The sequence below is a fragment of the Monodelphis domestica genome, chromosome 2, assembly GCF_027887165.1.
Source record: "Monodelphis domestica isolate mMonDom1 chromosome 2, mMonDom1.pri, whole genome shotgun sequence".
Taxonomy (NCBI): domain Eukaryota; kingdom Metazoa; phylum Chordata; class Mammalia; order Didelphimorphia; family Didelphidae; genus Monodelphis; species Monodelphis domestica.
Window position 1 is genome coordinate 471,211,895 of NC_077228.1, and position 24,590 is coordinate 471,236,484.

The 24,590-nt window shown below is 34.7% G+C and overlaps 1 protein-coding gene across 14 annotated transcripts in view; it reads left to right on the plus strand.

Moving 5' to 3' along the window:
• The window catches only part of LOC100032985 (pancreatic alpha-amylase), a 65,217-nt gene that overhangs the window by 22,943 nt on the left and 17,684 nt on the right, over window positions 1-24,590 (plus strand). For 2 of the 14 annotated variants that reach the window (XM_001381852.5, XM_016429052.2), the window contains one exon: window positions 2,147-2,352. The gene's annotated coding sequence lies outside the window, so the exon portion shown is untranslated. Of the gene's footprint in view, window positions 1-749; window positions 2,353-4,031; window positions 4,061-4,226; window positions 4,304-18,824; window positions 19,027-19,134; window positions 19,599-19,976; window positions 20,028-24,590 lie in introns of those variants that run through there. The other 12 variants (XM_007485044.3, XM_056819150.1, XR_008916752.1 and 9 more) reach the window with 11 other exon arrangements.

The following is a 24,590-nucleotide window of genomic DNA, read 5'->3' on the forward strand; positions in this document are numbered from 1 at the left end:
AAGGGAAAAGATTTAAAAACAAATTTTGCATTGAAGAAAAGCTCTTGCAGATTATTTCTTTACATCACGACAAGTTAAGATTTCATATAGTAACCAAATAGAAAGCTAAGTTTACTAAGATTAGTTTTAAAAACTAACCAGAAATATAATTGCATAAGTCCTATATGGAAAATAATTATGAACATTTCACAGAAGGAAAGTTAGGTACAATTTATGGATTGATAGACATTTTGCATATGTCAAGTTTGTACTTTCATGATAATCTGTTTTTAGTAAAATAAGAGCAAAAATGATATAAAAAGCCTTATGAAAATTATCTGCTTAACAGTAGCTTTAAGCATTTTTAGTTAGAAAATCTGTTTCAGTGGTTTCAGGTTTGATCTCTTAATGAAAAAAGAATAATGTTAAAGTAGTAACCCTGAATCAAAACGTAGTCCTTTTGTTTCCTTTTTAAAAACAAAAGCAAAAAATCCAACTCTGCCTTTTGAAAAGACTAAATGATAGGCCAAAATGACCAAAGCTTCCAAATAAATGAAAAGTTGCAACATTGCCTAATAGTCACTCATTAAAATTCCTTGAACACTTGTATTTTATTATTATCCCAGTATTGTTGTACAGTTATCCTAGAATGAAAGGATTTTAGCTTTTAGCAATCAAAGCATACTCATTTATGATAGGATATCAATTCTTTATAAATCTAATGCTGAAAAATAAGGAAAATTAAACTACATTCTGCTGTTCTTCTTTAGAAGCATTCCTGCGTAAATACTGCAGTAATACTGTCATGCAAAGTGTATCCTTTCTTGTTGTATCCTTTTTTGGGCAGTGCTTTTCTCTAGAAATCTTTTATTTTAATCTTTTTTCCCTGATGTAGATTTGAGATTAACTTTTCATTCTAGAAATAATATATTTCAAAATTGTTTGATGTAGGTTGAAGAAAATTTGATATTCCTTCTAGATTTGTTTAAATTTGTCTATGATGTGCTTTATTTTTAGAAAATTCATTCCAGGGAAAGTTAGTGAATCAGGTCATCAAATTTACTAAAGAGATACTAACAGTTGCTTTAATTCAGAATATGATGTTAGCTCTTGATATTTGTCTTCTTCCTGAAATTTAATTATTGTAATTTATGGACTTGGTGGTTTTGAAATACCTGGTTTGGGTCTTTTTTATATTTTTTTTTGCAGTGTAGTACATGAAATATGTCAGTACTGATTGGATGAAAAACTAAAAATTTAGTCTTTAAAAGATATTACAGAAAATCCATGCAGAAGTTGATTTCTAAAGATTGTCTTCTTATTGGCTTTTTAAGTGTTATAATTGCCAAATGACACTTTCACTGTTCACCACCTGAAACCTAGGGTGTCAAATTTTTGAAATCCCTACTTTAAGTAGATAACAAGTAGAATCATCCATTACTAGGATAAGAGATAAATGGAAATGTCAATTTTTTTTTTGGTGAATACATAATTGAAACAAATAATATATTTGCTTATGTTGATTAATGGTGGCAGCCACAGTATGTCTGCCAAATGTAATGTATAATAATAACCTGTCAGTTGCCAAAACGCTTTACCTGACCATTTCTTAACCTTAAAGGTTGGTCAAATAGAAGGTATGTAATCTTTCCTTGCACCCCGAGTCTGGCACAAAGCATATACTTAATAAAATGCATTTTGATTGAATTGGCATAGTACAGTGGATACTGTGCTTAATAATTGTTGAGTAAAAACCCACTTTTTCCCATCCTCAACCTCTTGAAGACATTGGTAATACTCATCAAACCAAACTTTTTCAACTGATAACTTCATAAGTTCTAAAAACAATCTAGGCTATAGTTGTTTAGTCGTCCCTGAAACGTTTAGAATGGGGAAAAAAAGACCAATATAGAGAAAATAAATTGAATTCATATAATATTCATCTATATTGTTGTATGAGAACCTTAAACTATATTTAATTTTAGTGCTTTAATTCACAATTTAATTTATATAAACTGATTACCTATGAAAATTATTCTGTCAAATTGACATGATTCACTAATTTTCTGAATATTGAAATTTTAACTTTCTAATATATTTATAAAATACAAATATCTATTTCTACTAAAATAATTTTCATTTTTGATGGGCTTTTATGGTGTTTTAGGTTCCTTTTGAATTCCATATCTTTCAAGCATTCTCCAGCTTTGAGAAGAAGAAACTTGACGATCTGGACTTTTGAATTGTGCGTAATAGCTTTTAGAATATATTTTAAAACTAAATGAAATGCATTTAGATCTTATTGGAAGATATTCAGTAAATGTGTTTTAGTCAACTCTATACCTCCAATAAATTATTATTTTCTTTCCATTACTATGTCTTGATTTTTTTTGTGTTGGGAGCAAAGGATTAGATGTATTGTCATTGGAGAGAACTGCCCGTGTATGATCCTAACTTGAGCTTAATATCATAAGTGATGTATAGTAAAAAACACTTTAAAATTCCAAATGTAAGTTTCTATTTTTTTAACTGAATCTGTTTTTATTATTATAGGGAAATCGCAGTATGGAAATGCCTTCTCCCAGAGCACATCAGCATAGCTCTGAGACATAGCTTTAGAGAGTTTACTGGGACAGTGAGAGGGGGAATGGTAAATGGCTTGCTTAGAATCACATAACCATTTTGTGTCAGATTTGACAATTGAAACCAGATCATCCTAAATTCTGAAGTAATTTATTATAAATTTTGTCATTTATTACTTATACATGGTTACTAAATATTTAGGTACACATTTAAGGAAAAAAAAAACCTATTCATAAACTCTTATTTAAACTTGGGAATTTGAAACATACCCAAATGGAATGTTGCATTTCCTACCTGTGCCACTTAATATCATCCAGATTTCACTACTCAAAAATTTTCATGTGCTCATTTTCCAATTATCTTTTGAAAGGTTAAAGGAAATGGTATGAGAAGAGTTTATAAGAATGGTGCCATTAAAGAAATGATGATAATTAGCAAATTTATATGTAGAGTATATAAGAATGAGTAGTAGAAAATAAATATTATTAGTAAATAAAGGATAATGGTAAATAAAACCTAGAAATAGACATGAGGATAGGAAAGGATGTGAGAAAGAAGAAGCAAAAAGTACTGGAGTCTTTTGGGATACTATTTCATGTCCCAGTAGAGAAAGGAAGAGAAGTGGTTTGGAGTGATAATGAATTTGCCTTTAGACATGTTAAAACTGAGATTCCAGTTTGATATCCAGGAAAAGATGTCATGTAATAGCCTTTAATTCTCCGATATTGAAATGCAGGAATAATGAGGTATCCGTTGTGAAAAGATGTAGTGTAGTACCATAAATTCTTTGGGGTAGAATATTGTGAAGTGTCTTAATGGGATATTAGGAAACTAGATTATAAATGAAAGGAAAAGATACAACCATTTTATAACTACTAATTTTTCCAAGAGGATGATGGGAGAAGTCCATTAGAATGAGTAATATTTTTAATTATTATAAAATTTACTTTGTTTGCAGATAATAAGTTAAGGATAGTGAAATGTTATGCAAATAATGATGAGCTGTAGAAAAATCCTTTAATTAAATAAGTGCAGAAAATGTTGATCCATGAGTGAGCAGAGATATAAATACTGGAATGAGCATGATATAAGTGAGGATTGGTAAACTAGACTTCAGAGGATAACATTGAGAAGTTTTATCACAATGAATTATTTGAAATCACGTCAGAAAAATCTAGTGGCCAAAAATAAATCATAAGAGCATAGACTGAATAGACTTCAGAAGACATTCTTCATTTTACCAATAAGGACATGGAGACACAACCAAATAAATTGATTTGCCCAGGCTCACCCAGCCAATGTCAGAGGCAGAATTGGAACTCCGATCTTCCTGACTATAATGCGAGAGAGAGTTGGTTTTTGTTTTGTTTTGTTTCTTTTGTAATTTCAGCTAGGTTTTTTCACTGTTCAATGATAAAATACATATTCTCCAGTTTTTTTTCATTTGTCTTATTCCCCTTATCTTTCAGAGACCTTGCCTCCTACTGAGAAAATAAAGGTGATTTTCAAAAGTTCCTCTTCTTCCCTCCTTCATATCTCAAAGCACTTCATTCCTGTACTCTTCTCCATTCCTAATTTTGGCTCTGTATTCATTCCTTGGAAACTTATTCCCTGATTCAATCCTCCTTGTTCCTCCCCTACCCCTCTTTTTGTGTATTATTTAGACTCAAAAGGATACTTCAGGCAAAGGCTTAATGTTATCCTGAGTTTGGACCTGAAACACCAGGCCTGGAATCAGAAGGTTGGGAAAAGTTTCCTATCTTAATTCTCTTATACTCCATTTGAGTCATTCACCCATTCTGTCACTCAGTCCTTCATTTTCTACCCTCCATTTCCATGTAGAATCTACTCAATTGTTACCTAACTCCCCTTCATCTTTGGAGTTTTTATATTTTCTCATTTTTTTTTCTTTTTTTAAACCCTTACCTTCCATCTTAGAGTCAATACTGTGTATTGGTTCCAAGGCAGAAGAGTGGTAAGGGCTAGGCAATGGAGATTAAGTGACTTGCTCAGGGTCACACAGTAATTTTTCATTTCTTATACTAAGAGGAAATTGACTGCTCCTAAAATATGCTGTATCCCTGACCATACTCACTCCAGTGCTAGTTGCCAATTCATTTGTCCCCTAGTCCTCTGGACTAAGAAATAATTTACTCCTTTCTTCTCACTTCTGCTTTTATAATCTGCTCCTGTTACTATTGCTCAGCAGACTCCTCTGGAAATCACTCTAGTTGTCTATGCCCTCATTGTCCAGATCTTTGCTACTGAGATTTCCTATCTTTTCATTCAGTGACCTTTCTTTCAAAAGAAACTGGGTACCTAAGTTATTCTTCTCCATCTCAGTCTCTGCACTTATTTATACTGAGAGTCTAGTATATGTTTATGCCTCTTACAGTACCTTGGGATTTGAATTCATCTACTTCCTAAACTGATAGCTTCTTTCTACCCCCTACTCGCTCCTAAACTATAACTTCTCTCATCAGCCAATTACCTTCAAGGATGATCATTTATACCTTAGATCTCACCATCATCAATAACTGCCACTACCATGTTCCTATGTGAAATTTTGAAAATCTTTTCTCATTAAAATCTCCATCCCCCCCCTTAGAACCTATTCTGCCTATTGTAACTAACAGACCATTCCTCCCTCCCAGCCTATCTCTTCTCAATTTTCTTTTCCTAATTTTTCCATTATAGGTAATAGGATATTAGATTAGAATATTATTTCGTTCAGTCTATTAATTTTACAGTGTAAATTTCAAAACTATTCCACCCTAATCAGACCATTCTTTAGAAGATCTGATGTAGCTATTTCCTGATCAATAACAATAGAGATACTTGGAATAACAGAATCAGGTCTTGGAAACCCACATTCTCCACCCTACTCCGTATAATAAGATTAGGAAGGGCTGCATCAAACTCAAGATTTAATTATTTGAGAAAATGGCCTTCAACAGATATGTGCAAAAAAAGGACAGACCTCTAGGTGGTCCTAAGTCAAGCTTGAGCCACCATTGGCACATGTGAGACGCAGGAAGTGAGGTAGAGAACAGCCTCTGGAGTTCTCGAGACTTCCTGTGAGGAGGGGAGAGGGCAGTTTGATCCTGGAGCTTGAGGTTGGTGGAACCCCCACAGACTCCTTTCCTTCAGATTGGTCATGTGATTGATAAGGACTGACCCCTTTCCCTGCCTTGGCTCTCCACGGGCAATGGCTCAGAGTGGTTCTGAGTTAAACTCCTTTCCTTCTCTCTTTCCTTCTCTCCCTCTCTCCCTCTAATATTTTCTTCCTCCTGTTGTAATTAAAGCACCATAAAAATTTGGCAGCTGACTTGGGTATTTTATTATTTGGGATTTCCCTAGGTGACCTTTTAAATTTAGATTTTTTTTCAGTCTCAACAATAATTTTAACTGTTATAACATATGAGGAAACTAAAGCTCAATGAACTTGCCTAGGGACAAACAGATAATGAGGGACAGAACTGAGGTTTGAAACCAGGCCCTTTGACTCCATATCCTTTGTTAGTGAAGGTTCTTAATAGGATTTTGGGAAACTAAAGGAAAAGATACAAAGACCTATATTATAACTGATAGTTTTTCCAAGAAAAAACTACACTGTCCTCAACCCTTGATTTCCTCACTTCATACAACTATTGATGTTTTACTCAACTCTATCACCCCTACAATCCATCTTTTCATCTCCTACCCAATAGATGCTTAACACCATTGGAGGTAGTCATACTGTCAGATTTATATGGTCCAGTTCAAAGTTTTTAACCAACTACAACCTCCAGAGAACAACATACACTATTTAATGTGCAACTTCAAGCCCACTGAATTCTCTCCTTTAACATTGAATGAAAAAAATTAAGTAAAATTCACAACCATGGTAGCCATTTCTGATAGCATATGCAGCATTTATTATACTATTCTCTTGAGGAAAGAAGTAGACTATGCTTAAAGACCCAGTTTTGTCATATTTAAAATCACAGTTGTACTGACACCTCTCACTATTGTTTTCTTTTACATTATTATTACTATTTGTGTTCTTCAGGTTCTGATGATTTCACTTCATATCAATATAGTACATATGGGTCTCATAGTTTTCATGGATTCCTTTTATTTCTTACTGTACAGTATTCTAGTATATTCATATAAAATAATTTTTAAAGCTATTCCCTGGTTAATAAACAGTTTTTTCCAGTTCTAGAATGTTTTTATATGTATGGATATTTTGTAAATATTTTTTACCTCCTTGGTAGTTGTCCAGGAGTTAAATTGCTAGGTCAAAAGGTATGAATAATGGAGTGATTGTTCTCACTTAAGTCCAAAGTGTTATCTAGAATCATTAAATCAGTTCACAGATCCACCAACTGTATATGAGTGCACATATTTTCCCATAGCGTCTTTAAGACTTCCTGCTTTTTTTTCCTTTTCATCATAATTATGCCAGGTTGGACATAACTTGAAAATTTCAGTTTTGTTTTGCATTTATTTTTATTATTGATTCAATATATTTTTCCATATGGGAATTGATATTTTTTAGTTCTTTTGAAGCTCTCATCTGACACTTTACCTATTAGGGAATCACCTTAGGTCTTAATATATGTAGAGTTTAGACAAAGGTTCTTAATCTTCGATCCATGAACTTATTTTTTGCGGGTGGAGGTGGGCATGTACTATTTTTCAATTGTATTTTAATGTAATTATTTTTATCCGTAATACTATATATTTTATAATTTAAAAATATTTAGAGAAGTGGTTCTATGGATTTCATTGGACTCCCAAAGCTGCCCATGACACAAAAAAGTTAATAACCCATTGTATAAATTAATAACACTTATTTGGTGTAGCTTTTGCCTACTTATCATGTATTGATTACCAAACTAAACAAGCAAAAAGGCATTTGAGTCTAAAATGTGAAATATTTAGTTTTAGAGCCACTGCTTTTACAAGGTGTTTCTATGCATGATATTAAAGAGAAAATTGATATGACTAAAATATAATTTAGACTCAAGCCTGCCAGAAATAATTTTACTTAACATGTATCCAAGTTATTTCTATCTTGAAGAAATATCCAAACTGGAATAGGCACTCATGTTTCATCATGACTGTTTAAAGAAGATTTCAAGTAACAGGGATCTTGAAAAAGGAAAATATAAAATAAAGTTTTGAGTTAATATTCCAGAATAGACACTGTTCAATTCCTTCTTATACCATTCCCTGAGTTCTTTCTTATGACTAATATTTCAACCTTGAATTTTGAAAGAATGCAGATACTGTCATAATGTGGGTCATGGCACCAAGCACTCCAGATGAGTAGGAAGAGAATCATCCCAGCAAGACAAGCAAGTTTGATTATCACTCTTATTCTATGACAAAGGAAGGCTCTATCCTTTGTTCTTGCCACTCTCCAAAAAGGGAAAGGATTCAAAAGGGTTTTAAGTCAGGGAAATAATATTTCTAGAAATACTAAGAACATTTAAAAAAATGTTTCCATAATAGAAAATTCTTTGTTCAACATTTTCTATTATTGATATCAGTTGAAGCGTCAATAAAATTGCCACTGTCCTATAAACTGTCCCATTTGGACTAAGTGACATTAATGAATTTAATTTAGATTTTAAAATAAATTAAAGATTATCTAGTTTAATCTCTGAACAGATTTTGTATATCCTCCTCAGTGTGTAGTTTTTTCTGTATCTTCTGTTCCAAAGTAAAAATACCTCCACTTTATGAAAATTTTGTAATATTTTAACAATGGAGAGGAAAATATACTAGAAATACATATTGTTAGTCTAGCAAAACTTAGAATTTAAATTAGGTTGGATGATAATATAAATGCTCTCTGACACAGAGATCTTAATTAAATCTCAGAAAAAGAAATCAATCCAACCATAGAAGAACTACATGGTTATAGGGTGGAGGACATTAATGAGCAAGATCAATTAATCATTTGGGAAAATTGCTTGCAAAAAGAAAAAGTCTTTACCAAACATCTTTTATGAAACAAATATGTGTCAGTACTTAAGCCAGGAAGAGACACAATTGATAAAAAAAAAGAAGCACTGATGATTTAATATTGATGTAAAAATTATAAATAAAATATTTGCAATGAGACTGTGGTAATAACATATTTAGAAAAATATTTCATTATAATCAAATTAGTACCATTCCAGGAATGTAAGGATGGTTCAACATTAGGAAATAATTAGTATGAAATAAAAATACATAATTTACCAATGAATACAGATAAATCTGAGAAAATACTGTACTTGTTTACAATTAAAACTAAGAAGCGTAATCGTAGAAATTCATTTTTAATACTTTGAAAAATAAAGGATAAAAGTTCTTGAAAAGATGAAATACAATTTTAACTAAAAGTTTTCAAAGGAATAAAACCAATGCATATTGAATAGTAAAGGAAACCTTTAAGTGGGCAAATTTTTGCATCATAATCTTTTAGTGCTTTGGCAAAATTTTAAGACTAGAAGGTGCTGACTTAACATTAGGGATTTCTTCACTTGGCAGTTTCCTTGTACCAGTGAAATCAGAGGACCAGTCTCTATTCCTATATATGATCAAAAGCCATTCCCCAATAGAAAAGCCATCCAAAATATGAATAAAGGTTTTTCAAAGGAACTCAAAACCACAGTCACATGAAAAAATGGGAATTGTTAAGTGTTGGGGGAATGGTGGGGAAACACTGGGAAAGGAGGTACACTGTTAGTGAAGCTATGAACTTGTTCACTCATTTTGTATAATAATTGAAACTTCAAGAAAAATGAGTCTACAATAAGTACCCTATAATCTAGTGATCCCACACTTGACAAAGACTTCCAGGATGTGAAAAAGATGAAAATTCCATATATGCCAAAATTTTATAGAAAGAAATACAATGAGGAAAGCTAAACATCTCATGGTATGTGAATGTAATGAAATTCTGTTGTGAGAACCAATGAACATGAAGATTTCAGAGAAACATGGGAAAACTTGTTGGAGCTTACGTGTAGTGAATTAGAACTAAGAGAAAAGCAAATATGAGAATTACAATGATACAGATAACACTAACAGGTCGCCAAACTATAGGAACAGTTTGGTCCCATAGAAAAGAACGAAACTTACGTTGCATTTTTATGAGAGGAACAGATTTCAGAGTTTGCATACATTGTCATAAAGTTTATAATGACATTAGCTTTACATTATTTTGTTTAATTTTTTACTACTGATTTTTCATGTATACTAGCATTTTTTTTTTATTACAGAAGTAGGTTCAGTTCTGGAGAACAGGAGTAAAGTAGGGACATCCAGAAATGGATGTTAAAAAATATAACATACAAATAAAACATTAAAAAAGCTTGAATGGAACTATTCAACAAATATTAAATATCTTGCATGTATAGGCAACTGCTGTATAAATTGGCAGAGGTAAAAATTTTAGATAAAACTTGGTCCATGCCCTCTTCAAGAATATGTTCTAGTAGGGGTTAAAAACCACATTCAACTATCTACATACTTGTAATACAAATTAAATGCATGAGGTCCAAAATAAAATTTATGTTATAAGCAGGGATATCTAAAACTGAGGTTGTCTGGAAATTGGACTGTTCAATATCCAATCTAGCCAGTCTTATTTTTCTTGTTATCTAGCTGAATTAATTAAATGTAGTTGGAGTTCTTGGTCCTAGGAACAGAATACCATGAAATGTATAAGGTGGGGAAAAAAATTGTACTTTTCCTTCAATAACCCTTTACAAGGTTTGGATAAATTTGACAGCTATGACTAATTATATAAAATTCAATTCACATAATCTAATTTGTTATCATCCATAATAAAATGTTACGGATATATTTGCTCTTTATAAGTTTTGTAACTGCTATCTTTTATGAATATACCTGAATTGGCATTGCTTATTAGAAAATATATATATACATGTCATGGGTATGGAGGTATTAAGCACCTAACTATATACCAAGCACTGAGAATATAGACAGAACAATGAGAAATCTCTACAGGTATATGGAAGACTTAAGCTTAAAGTCACATGTAAGAGTCTCATGGTTCTTACAGTGTAATAGCAAACAGATGGTAATATTCCTTCTTAATGTCATTTCCATTGATAAAAATCCCATCAGTTTCTGGTGTTTAACCATTTGACAGAGACTTTGGAACTTTCTTTTATTGGTCTTGAGAATATCTATGCTTGCCTATGATTACCAGGCTATATCTCCATGGGAATTGCTTCCTGAAAAGATAGCCACAGACACTGGACTTTCAGAAGCATTGCTTGCTATTCCTAAAGCTCTTGGCTTCAGGATCCTAGGCCAGTGATGGTGAACCTTTTAGAGATGGAATACCAGGCCCCACCCCCTTCTCATATCCTAGACTGAGTGCAGTGCCTGTCCTGCCCCCAGACCACATGTTGTGCCCCTCCCCATGCTGGGTATGCCCTGCCCCCTCCCTTACCCCACACAGGGGAGGGAGAAAGCTCTTCCTATTGGGCTGCTAGGTGGAGGGGTGAATGATATGAAAAAATGTCATCAGGTATGGTGGAGAGAGGGAGGGGTACAGCTCCACCAGAGTCCCTTTGACTTTCTAGTAATGAACTCTGAGTGGGGGAGGGTAGCCATGTGCCCATGGAGAGTGCTCTATGTGCCATCTTTGGCACCTGTGCCATAGGTTCTTCATCATTGTCCTAGTCTGTCTCCATTAATGGCTGAGGGGACATATGGTTCTGTTTGGGACATACCATTTCTCTCATACATCTAGGCTAAATTGCTTGACTGTATGAGCATTCACTTTAGATCAAATAGGGTCCTATTTAGATTGGGAAGACAAGCCATTTCAGAAATTTAGTCAACAAGCATTTATTATGCTCCTAAATAATTATGCTAAACACCAAGTAAAAATAAAAACAATCCATTCCCTAAAGTTGCTTACATTCTAATGGAGACAACAAATAAACGTGTACCTGCACAGACAAGTTCCAGAACCTTTATTTAATATTTATCTATGTTCTAAAACTGATTGTTTCTCTCACAAATCAGAGGAATGAGTTTCTGAGTTAATGAAACAACCTGAATATTTATCTGTCCATGCACTGCTATATCTTTGCCATTGTCTTCAAGTTTGTTGGCCCCTTCAGCTAGCAAAAGGGGATATCCTTTGACTCAGCTGTTTGTACAGTCTAGTCAGCCTCTGATGGTGGAGATTCTTATATTGGGGAGCAATGCTGCAAGGAGATCTAGTAGAACCTAAGAACCCTGAAAAAGTATTGATGAAGTTCAGAATTGAGGCAATTTTATCACTTTGGGAATTTGAAGGCCCATGTGCTAACATCTAGGCAATTAGAATTAATTGAAGCAAGGAATTGCCTGCTGTTCATAATTCAGCATTTTACAAGAAAGCAGCAATTGCTCTTACCCAGAGACTTTTGAGGGTAAAGGGTCACTTGACTTTAATTGGCCCAGTTAGGCTCAACCACAACATATGAACATATTAGCAACTGCTTATTGGCCTACTATACAGATTCAAAATTTCTTGATATATGAACTACTGTGCAAAATTCTTTGAGTTAATGCTAGCCTGTTTATTGCATATAATGTTTTAGAAGTTAGAGTTTGATTCAGAAAAGTCAAGGTAAGTCAAAATTTCAGGTTAACATATGGTATCTTATCCCCCTTATAAGCTCACAGTCAGATATTTGGGGGAATGGGCTCATTGACTGGGGAAATTATTTGGAATATATCCAAGACCATAAGAACAAGCTGCTGAACAGAGCCAAAGTCAGTCATGTAAATCTAACTCTCTTCCTTCTCTCTACCATCCAACTTCCTTTTCCTTTTAGCCCTTAACTAGTTACAATACCCCACCCCCAAAAAGCCAGGTCAGAGAGCAGAGGTAGCAGATAACACTTTGTCATTTCACCAGTTACTCATTTAAAATCCTTAGAACTAATAAAAACTAGAAGTATCAGAGGTGGGACCTTTCTAATTAAAAATAATAATAAAAGGAAAGTTGGCAAGATTGTCACTGCCCTATCCCCGTGATCTGATCAGATATTTAGGTCACCTAGACAGCTTATGTATGTTTACCACAAACTACCTAACTCTCATGAGACCCCTTTCAACTACAAAGAATCTTTTAATAAATCTCAAATGTTTTATCTGTTGTATGTAGTCTGTCTCTTTTCCTTTTATTATCATTGACACTCTATCACTGACTTGGAAAATCATTTGTTGCTCAATTTGTTGCTAAAAAGAACTTGTTCAAGTCATTTAAAGAAAAAGCTTATGGCATAAGTGAATTGGTATTCTCAGGAAAATGTGAAATAGCCATCTATTTTGACATCTTCTAATCTTTTCTATGCCCTCTCTTATTGTCTAATTCTATTTTTCCCAGGTTGGCATTGTCCTCATTGAAATTTCAAAGTTCCTAATTTTATATTCCATACAAGACTGTCAAAACTCCCAATGTGCTCAAATCCTACCCCACATAAAGAAGACAATTAAAAAACAAACACTCTTCTTCCCTAAAAAACAAAAAAAAAAAACAAATTCAAATGGACATTAGAAAAAAAAAAGTATCCTAATTGAACTCACTAACACTATAGTATTAATGAGAAATGACCCTTTGACCCTTCTGCTCCTTTAATTTTTAAGTACTTATATTAATACAATATGACTGCAATTAATAAAATTTCAAACAGTAGAACAAACAGATTATTATCCAAATTGCAAATAAAAATACAGAGTAAATATAGATAATTCTTTTATGGAATTCTATTTGATATTTTTTGTCTATGATAACTTGTAGCAAAACATAGCTTACTTGTTTATAGCTTTTAATTTAATCATTTTTTTTTGTTTCACTTTAGACTAAGGTCACACTTGCAATCTCCTACCTTTTTTTTTTTCACTTCAATAGAATTATGAAAGATTTTGTTCCACTCCATTATTTTAATTCTGTATGTATATTTTTCTTTCAAATGTGTTTCTCTTAAGCAACATATTATTGGATTCTGCTTTCTAATCTATTCTTTTATCTTCCTTTTTATGAATATATAACATGATGAACAATATAACAGTTAAGCATGTATTTTCCTCTTTCCTTTTTAAAATTCTTTTCTTAGTTTTTGTTTCCCAACCCTCTTTTATAAGTTTGCTTTGCTTAATACTAAATTCCTCCATTAACTTGACCTTCCTTGTTTCCCTACCATTTTGTTAGGTTTCCTTATTGAGTGAAATATATCTCCAATTGTATTTCCTTTTATGAATTCTTCCATAATTTTTCATAAAATGATGTTTTTTTTCTAAATATTGAATCCCTAGAAAAATCAGCAGAGAAATCAGGAAAAACTCTTGTGAAAAATGAAAGGTTATAGCAATTGACATAGAGATATTACTGTTTCAGAGGAGCTTACTGACATCAAGTTGAAAGCAAGAACAGAAAGCAGTCAAAAGGTTTAAGGTCAACATTTCCAGGGTCCAGGACAGGACATGTATAAAAGGCATGGTAATAGTCTAATCAGTCATCGTGGGACATTTTGTTACCATATCATAAGTTTACATTTGTGATCCTATCTACTGTATAAATGAGTTATTCTTTCATATAACAAATACTACTAATTATATATAATATTATTTTTACAAATCCTATGGGTGGTATTCTATGAAATAAGTTTTGACAGCAAAATCAATCCTTAAATGGACAGTTTTAACATGTGATTCTGTGTGCTGTTATTGACTTTACTAGCAGATCTGAATGTTACTTTATTTGAATACTACCTAATAATACTTGCTGGTGTTTTCTAGTTTTTGAATATTCACTTCAGTACTTTGTAAATATAAGCTTAATATTTCATTTTAAGAATGGTAACTATAAAATTAAATATATATGGTATTGTTCAATTTTTAAATGATTTTCTTTGACATGCATGTTGATGTTCCTTTTTAATATTTTCTATTATCAAATGTCTCTATCAGGTTGAGATCATTTTATGTTGTCGAAATATATAATGTCACAATATTCATAATAACTAGACATCTATTTTTTAAAATCTCTGAAACACAAAATGATTCATTTTATTATGTCCACTTATTTTTATTTTAAAACATGTAAATAAAATGTTATAAAAATGCAGAAAAAAACATGATTTTGAGAATTCCTGTGAATACTGATTTCTTTTTTCTTAGACTAATATCAGTCTAGAATTTGGAAATCTTATGTCTATGTATTCTTCCTTCTGACTAGTTCAGATGAAAGTGAGGCTCAAGTGTCTTCATTCCTTCTATTCCCTCCTTATTTAGAAAGATTTCTTATGAACACAATTTAGATTTTTTCCATTCTTCCTCCCTTTTCCTCCATTCATCCAGTGTATCCCCTTTCCTTTCTGATTTTCTTTTAAAATCATCAAAACCAAAAAATACCATTCCCAGGCCCTCTAATTAAATTTCCTCTATGACCACAGATGGTGATAGAGTTCTGAAAGGCTACATGTATCATCTCCACACATTAGAATATACATTTTTGTTGTTCAGTGGTTTTCAGTTATGACCAACTCTTTGTGACCCCCTTTAGGGTTTTCTTGGCAAAGATTCTATAGTGGTTTGGCATTTCTTTCTCCAGCTCAGTTAGGGTTATTGACTCGCCCACATCACACAGATAGTAAATGTCCAAGGTCAGATTTGAATTCAAGATTTGAATTTAAATCACTGACAGGTTTAAGTCTTATCAGTTACCCTCAACCTGATTTAGCCCATCTGCCAAGAAAGTGTATGTACACAATACATATATAACCAAGGGAGGTGATCTGGCATAATGAATATAGGTTAGCCTTGCAATAAATAAGATCTAGGTGTAAGTAGTGCCTCTGACATATTTCAGCTGCCTGATCATGGGCAAGTGACAACTTCTCAGGCATCTAAGACAATAAATTGCCATTTCAGAGAGAATTAACATACTAGGTTTTCCCTATATCAGTGAAATCACATATAAAGGAGATGGCTGTGTATATCGAATATAAAAACACACATATCACAGATGTATGTATATGAGTATGTGTACATATATGCATCTATGTAGGTGTATATGTGTATATGCCTTTAGTATGTAATGCATAATAATGTGATTGTGCATTATTGGCATAAATATTTACCACAGAGATTATTGTGCCCTTAAGGAGATGATAGAAGTTTTTTATGGGGGAAACAGGTGTTAAATTGAAACTTTAGAGATGGAGAGTAGGGAGGAAATATTCCAAGTTAGGAGTTTGATCTGGGTTTTGTTTCCCAGATAATGGGAAATAAAGCAATGAAATAAGGGGCATATAGTTTTGTTTTGCTTTCAGTGATCAAGTAATTGATAAATTATCTTTAAAATTATATGATATACTATAACTATATAATATAATATAATAAGACAATATTGGAATTATTCCTGTAAATGTGTATATATGTCCATCCATGCTGATACATTTTTAACAACTGGCTCTGGACTAAAAGTACAAATGACACATATAAAATAACTTTGCCTTGTTAACAATTCTCTTCACCACTTTTAAAACTCTAATTAAACAAAAAGAAAAATCAAGCTCTAACTTATAACATTTGCATATTTCCAAAGTGAAAATGCTCATACTGAACATTTAGCAAGCAGGGAGGGCTGGTTGGTGTTGATTTTAGCACCCCTTTAATATATACCAGCTGATAATGTTTGCTTTCTCCTGATTATCAACACAAGGAATGACATTTATCTTGCTTTGTAGTGAGTAACCAAAAAAGAAATTCTAGTCAGATATGTTCATGTCCTTAGAATATAAAGCATGTTTGTAATTACTTTTGAAATTTTTATTTCTGAGATATAAAGGATTAAACATCTGTTCTCAGATTAGAATGGAGCACTAAACAACAGCAAAACAGATATTTCCCCCTTCAGTTTCAATTTATGATATTTTTGTGTCATTTAAAAATTTATGACATCTGGATAAAAAATTTTACTAGATGTTCTAATCAGTTATAGTCTCTAAAGAACCTTTAGATTCTTCCTAAATTTTATGACTCATGACAGATTAGAATTTTGTTTGGAATTGGAAAACAGGAGCAATAGGGAGAAGCTATAAGGTGGTAGATGAAGAAGAAACAATTGCCTAAGAATTCCAGCTGTCCAAAAAAAAAAAAAAAGGATTGAGCTGCTTTCAAAAGTAGTGAGATCTTTATGATGGGAACTATTTGAACAAGAGATGGAAGATCACTTTTGTATTTTTGTTTTAGATAGAGGCTGTAGTAAGAAAAGTAAAATGTCTTAGAATTCGTAAGATTCTGAATTTATGTGGATTTCTTCAAATCCACTGAAACTCATTTAAGCACATCAAAGAGCTATGCTCTACTTATGAATATGTTTTACAGTTAAGTTTGTTAATGCCTAAAGGTTCATCACCTTGTCACTACCAGTTCTCTGCCCTAAATTTGGTGGGTCGAGCCATGAACACTTAAATCTTCATTTAAGGAAGCTGCTTAGCACAGACATGTCCTCACTTCCCATCTACCTGCATTTCTTTAGGACTTCTCCAACTTCTCCATGTCCCAGAATCTCGTTACTGAGAAAGTCGCATCATCCAGCAAGATCCAAACAGCTTCTATCCCTCTGAATGGGAGGTGGAACCATCAACTCTAAAACCTATTTAAGAAGGGAGCTCAATTCAGAAATTTCATTTCTTATCTGGCTGTATTATTTGGAAACTTCTCATAATTTCCATCATGCACCTAGGGTGGCTACCTTCCCAGTTCTATCCCTTCCCTTCCCCTCCCCCATCTTTTTCAGCTTCCCTTTCTGTATATATATTCATTAGATTATAAACTCTTTGAAGGCAGGGATTATCTATTTTCATATTTATATTTTCCAATGTTTAGCATTTTTTTAAATTTTTATTATTTTTTTTAAGCCCTTACCTTCCATCTTGGAATCAATACAGTGTATTGGCTCCAAGGCAGAAGAGTGGTAAGGGCTAGGCAATGGGGCTCAAGTGACTTGCCCAGGGTCACACAGCTGGGAAGTGTCTGAAGTCAAATTTGAACCTAGGACCTCCCGTCTCTAGGGCTAGCTCTCAATCCACTGAGCCACCTAGCTGCCCCCAGCATGTTTGTTTGTTTGTTTGTTTATAACACATGCTAGATGCTTAGTACATGTTTATTGACTGATGGACTAAATAAAGCCTTCAAGGATATCCTAGAGATGTTTTTTTTTTTTTAGTTTGAGTATTTATACTTAAGGAATATACCATATGGTACAAATCTAGGCTTGAGTGATTGTTTTGTTGATGTAGGTCTAGACTTAAGCTGATACAAAAAATGTCAATAAGGCAGATTAAGTTTAGAAGTGTGTCTTGTGCATATTAAAAAAAAATCTAGTAGTTGACCACTTACTAGTATGTCTCTGCATGAAGCTAATTGCCTTGGGCATGTGGACAACTAGCCCTTTGAGGTCCACATGTTTTCTTCATGCTATGCATGCCTTTTTTACATTCTGTTTTTGGTAAGGTTAGGCAGTAGGGATGAAGTAGCTTCCGGAAGGTCACACAGGTAGGAAGTGTCTGAGATTACATTTGAACCCAGGATCTCCTGTCTTTCAATCCAGAGTAGCCCCCTCTGCTTGTACTTCTGGTCCTACTGCATCTAGGATTTAGAGACTAAATTCATCACTACCTACTTCCCATCAGGCCTCCTAGTCAAGTGTTGTTTTTTGCTTTTCTTTCCCACTCTCTGAATTCATCTGATCATAAATTTAGAGCTAGAGAAGCTTGAATATCATGTCGGTTAATCGTCTCATTTTATGAATGAGGAAACTGAGGCCTGCAAGCGGTGAATTCCCGGAATCAGGAATAATAAGCATTTCTATTACTTCAAGGCTTGCAAAGTGCTTTACAAATATCATTTGGTATTCAAGACAATCTAGGGAGATAGGTGCTATGTTTATCCCTTCTTTACAAATGAGGAAACTGAGGCAGATGGAAGTTAAGGGACTTGCCTAGAGTCACACCATTAGTAGGTTCCTGAGGTAGGATTTGGATGGAGGACTCCCTGACTCCAAGCCCAACACTCTATCCAGCTGGGGATGGAGTAGAAAAGAGTTTAGGGAAGTTTTATAGAAAGACACCACAGTGTCAACTCTTAGCTCTACTGGCTCACTTGAGCTGGTCTTTCACACTGCCTCCCTAATTTCCTAAATGGAGCTCCTGAGTTCATTATCTTCGCTACTCTTCCTCTAGGAATGAAGGCCCCCATACAGGAACCCATAAACCTCTTCCTGTGCATTGTCTCCTGTGAAGTCCAGAACATTCTACTCTACTCTTTTTTCATACCAACCTTGCTGACGTCGAGCTCCAGTCTTGTCCGTGACCCTCTATCTACACACGTCTCCCTCCGAACCCTTCGATCACGTTTCAACTTCATGGACCATGAAGGGACACAGTAAAATCTAATAAAAGGGATTGAGGGGATGGGAAGGAAGATGGCCTGTTCCTGTCCTTAGAATTCTCCCTCCGTCCACAAGCCATCTCCCTATGCCTGCAAAACATTGCTTTTTCCTGTCTCCCTGGCAGAATCTTTCTTTACCTTCAAGGCTCAGGCTGTTACATCCCCCAGGAAGCTCTTCCTCTTCTCTCCATTAATCACCGTCACTCCGTCTCTGTGTGTCTCCCCTGGCTGTCTCTTTCTGGTTCTCTGTCCCTCTCTATCTCTGCTTTGTCAGACTAATTTATTTAGCTTGTTCATTAGCTCTGAATGCCTTGTGGGGAACCAAAGGAAGGGCTGCTACCCCCCCTGACTCTGCTGGTCCCAGCTCATTACTTCAAACGACGAGTCCTTTAAGGGATGGAGGAAGGGTCGGAATTCTGTTGGGCAGCCAGAGAGAGTAGGAGGGAAGTGTGCATTCAGGAACGGGGGCAGTCCCTTGCAGCCAGCCAAGTCAAATCATCTGGGTAAGCCCAGGCTGCCATTAGTGGACGAGGCTGCAGATCCTCTGGATCCCTGCTCTGAAGAAGGTGAAGTAGGGGAAGCTGTCTAAATGCCCAGGGTGTACAGACCCTATTCTGTTCAATTAACGTGTTTCTGGGCACGCAATTGGATCTAGGGCAGCATTTTGGAATCGGTTTCAGGCTTGTTGGCAGCTACGTAATTGTGCTGAAGTCCAGGAGCACAAACAGAAACTGCTGCTCCTGTCCATGACACCTTTGGCCATGTCTGGCTTCTCTCTGACCTTGCTGTCAAAAGTCCATGCAGGGAATCGAGTCTTTGCATCTTTTTCACACAGTGGATCACCCTGGGATAGGTTCAGCCTCTCTGTTGGAATCTGTCTGTTGTCTAGGAAGTTCTCTGCAGTGTAGATGATTCATATAACTTTGTTTGTTTTTTTTTGGTAGTAAGAGGGATCTCCAGGCTGCCATAGTGGATGGAATGCTGGACTTGAATGGGTAAGTGACTTCAATTCTCTGAATCTATTTTTTTGTTCATAAAATGGGGTTAACAACATCTTCTGTACACACCTCTCGCCTCACAAGATAAAAAAAAAAAATAGATGTGAAGCCTTTTGTAAACTTTAATGATACTATGTATATAAGGTATTATAAAGTCATTTTAAAGTAGGGTATTAGTTATTATTAAGTAGAGTAGGCTATAAATGTTGCATTTCCTGACTGATTAGATTGAAAGCTGCTTGAGGGCAGGTTCTGTTTCCCCTGTCTGTGTGTCTGTGTATCTGCCCCCAAGGCCTAGCAGAGTGCTGTAAAAATTAAATTATTATCTAGTAATAAAATGTTATAATTATGAGGTTTATTAAGGATTATTAGAAATCAAAGAATAAAGAAGATACAAAATAAAACCCATGTGCCCATGGCTGATTAGCCCATTTAAATCCCCACCCTTAGCCTACTTGCTACACTTGCTATATCATTGCAATGCAAGAGAAGAAAGTGGTAGGCGTTACTGCCAGTTAAATACTAATTGTGATCTCACCCAGGTGGAGACTCGGGTGAGATTATAGGGAATTCTGGGAAATACCAAGGACTTCTGGGAATTGAAGTCTAGGCTTCAAAATCTCCATTTTTACAGTGCCTGGCACATAGTAGTAGGTTCTTAATAAATGTGTGCTGAAGGGTAGATTGATGACATGAATAGAAAGTCAGCCCTTTGAGGTCAGGGACTATTTTTATTTCTGTATTTGAATCATGAGCAGAGTGCCTGGCATATACTGAGAGCTCAATTAAAACTTGTTGAATTTAAGAGGAGGAATTTGGTAGAGTGGAAAGAGTGCTAGACTTTGGCCCTGAAGACCACTGTTCATATTCCCCCTCTGACATCATTAGTTTTGTGACCATGGGCAAATCACTTAATCTTTCTGGAATTTAGTTTCCTCATCCATAAAAAAAGGGGTTGAACTAGAATGCCTTCCAGTTGTAATTCTATGATCCTTATGAAAAGCAACTTCCTTTTCTTTCTTTATTTTTTGGGGGAGGGTGGGGGAGATACAAGAAAATCTTATAGTGAAGGAAGAAAGGATGGAAAGAAGTACAGATCCCAAACTGATAGACTCACAATGGCATTACCTAATTAAGGAAACTTCTGGAGAGCAGCCATGAAGTTTATTGGTGTCCCTATTGATTAGTTTGATAAGAAAATCATTCTGTCCACCATTCACCTAGGCAAAAGGTAAAATTAGCCATTGGCTGTTACAAGGGAATCACTTTAAAAGACTGATATATATTAATTTAAGGTCGCCAAGGAATTCAGCTATGAAATTCCTAAATGAAAACTCAAGTCAGCAGTAAATCTTTTATGGAGTTTAATTACAATAGGAGTAAGAAAGGAATTAGAGATAGAGAGAGAGAAAAAGGGAGAGAAGGGAATAGGGCTTAAATACCCCTTCTGTTTAGGCTGGGCCAAAAGGCCCAAGCCCTTAGATAGCTGGGGCAAAGAAAAGAGATCAGTCCCTATTACTCACGTGACCAAAATGGAGAAACAGTCTCAGAGGCCCCCACCTTCAGCTTCCTTCAGAGCAAGCTTCTCAGAGCACACCGCAACCACTCCGGCCAACTCCTCAACCACCACACTGAGTCTTCAGACTCCCCTATCTTTAAGGAAACCATCCAAGTTGCCTCCCCTCAGTTCTCACATCTACCAATCACCTGTCCATCAATTTCCCTGTGCCAATGGAGGCTCTAGCTTAAACCCAGGACCGCCCAGAGGTCTCTGGCTTTTGCACATGTCTGTTGAAGGTCATATTTTCAAATAATTAAATCTTTGATCCTTTGCTACAGCCCTTTCTAAATCCTGTTAACCTGAGTAGGGTAGAGATTGGAATAATTAAATTTTGATCTAGGCTGCAGCCCTTACTCAATCCTGTTAGGACTAAATAGGGTGGAGATTGATTCCAAGTATCTCCATTGTATCAATTCTAAAATCAATCATGACTCAAAGAAATTCCTGTTCTATGCTTAAGCATAGGTCAAAGTCCTTTCCATTGTTCAGCAAAAGGTTTCTGTCCTAAAGTAATCTTAAGAAGGAAAGAGAAGGAACCTCCCATGCCAATGGGGTTCACATTCCAATAGTCAAGACCCACTATCAATAGGAAATTTTTCAAGTATGAAATTTCCCAATGGTGAAATTTCCAACATTTATAAGAATAAGAAATTTTGAGGTTTACAATCCCCCCTGATGATCATTGGGAGACTAGTCTCCCCATTGATCATTTAACATAATCATTTTGTAGTTCTAAATTCACTTCTAACTAAAGATATACACAATATTCAATTTTCTAGGAGAAATTAGAATAGTGAGAGAGGAAATAGAAAAGAAAAGAAAGCAAAACCAATGTTTGCTAGGCGCATTGACAGAAAGCCAAATTAGGGGCAGTCCCTTTTGGCATAAATGTTACAATAAATGTTCAATCAAAAGTTCAGTCCAATCAATCACATCCAAAGTTCATTCTTGATCTTCTTGATGAAGTGTAGGTTTTTGGCATCTTTCTGCAACAGTTCATTCTCTGGATATAAAAGTTTCAAGCTTCTTTCTTGAAGATCTTTTCTCAAACAGAATCAAAATCTTTGAATTTTTTTTTTATAAAAGTAAAATTTTAAACAAAATTCTTGGATTTTTATAAAAATACAATCTCAAACAAAAAAAATTCAAAAATTCTTAGATTTTAAATTAAAATACAATCCCCCCTGAAGTAAGTATTTAAAAAAAATATCAAGTTTTAGCTCAGAATGCAATGTTCAGTTATGGGGGTGTATGTGTCAATTATCAAAAGAATAGAAAAATAATCAAAAACATAAGAAAAATCCAAAATAGACCTTGTATAGGTCCAGTTTAAAGTAATTTCTATCCCACAAGTATGTAGGACAAAATGCAGTAATATTTCACTTAGCCATTTGTAGCCAAGACTACAGGAAGTTGCCATAATATAAGAAGGAAAGAATTAGAATTCTATTTTGATGGGGAAATGTCATTCCCTTGTCTGATTTTTTTTCCTTCAGAGATATAGGGAGCCAGCATGATAGTCAAGCTTTGTACTTGTTTGAGTACTTCGAAAAGAGTGTAGATACAAGGAAGTCCTACGACTTAAACATAAGTTAAGCGTCGCAACCTCGAGTCTCACTTTAATATTTCTTGTGTGCTCTATTGGCACTATTCAGGTTTAGTCTGTGCTCCTTGTTTTTATCCCTTTTCCTGGAATCAGACACAAACATTAATCACAGTCCTATAATATTTTATCAATAAATGGCAGGTTCCCATAGTTTAAAGCTTTTAGGCATATATGGCCAAGAGAAAAGCTAACTGGTCTGGAGGTTGTCCTTGGAATCTCAGCCTCCATGCTTCCTGTCAGATATTCTCTCTCTCCCACTCTCTCTCTCTCTCTCTCTCTCTCTCTCTCTCTCTCTCTCTCTCTCTCTCTCACACACACACACACACACACACACACACACACACACACACACACAGAGCATTGCCTGTAAATTGTACAGATTACTGGGTTTTCTTGATGCTGTTTTGATGGGGTGAAGATTGGGAGGAAAAGATGTCCTGCCTTCTTTTTCCAGCTTTCTCTTGGGAAATAAGAGATGGCTCCTTATCCAGAAAGAGAGATAGTCTGTCCAGTACCGTGAGAACTCCTGATGTGGGTGTGTTTTGGGGGTAGAGTCATGGAGGATCTTTTGGCCTCTGGACTAGTAGTAGATGTTGGCTCTCAAGAACACAAGCCCTGTGCACTGGTTTACATGGAAATGTACATAATATTCTCATTAAATTCCTGATAGATTTTTTTTATTATTAAAGGTTAATTTATATTATTTTTTAAAAAGTCCAATGATAAGCAATTCAATGGTAAAATAAAAAGATATTTTTGTGATTGGCTCTCTTTTAAGATTGGGCTAGGCTGTGAATCAGAGAAAGGCAAAAGCACGATGTAAAGAACTCTACTTTGTTGTTGAGGGAGGAAGCATGGTCAATAGTTGACCTTCTTTTCTAGATGTATATTCTTAGAAAGTTTTCAAGAAGCAACTTGTGTCTTGTTGTTGACCTTTTCTTTGGTTTTTTAAGAGAGGATCATTTTTCTTTCATTAACTTAGAAGAAAACTAAAACTGAGGGTTTTTTTTTAATTTTTAAAATTTATTTAATGAATTAATTAGAATATTTTTCCATGGTTACATGATTCATGTTTTTCCCTTCCCCCACCATCCCCCCATCCCAGAGCCAAAGAGCAATTCCACGGAGTTTTACATGTATCGTTATTCAAAAACTATTTACATATTATTAATATTTGCAATAGAGTGATCATTTAAAGTCAATATCCCCAATCATATTCCTGTCGAACCATGTGATCAATCATTTGTTTTTCTTCTGTGTTTCTACTCCCACAGTTCTTTCTCTGGATGTGGATAGCCTAGAACTGATTTTTTTTTTTAAGGAAGATGAGGAAAGAGTCTGAATTAATAACATTTATTATGTTAAACAGGCTTCTTAATCTGGGGTTAATGCA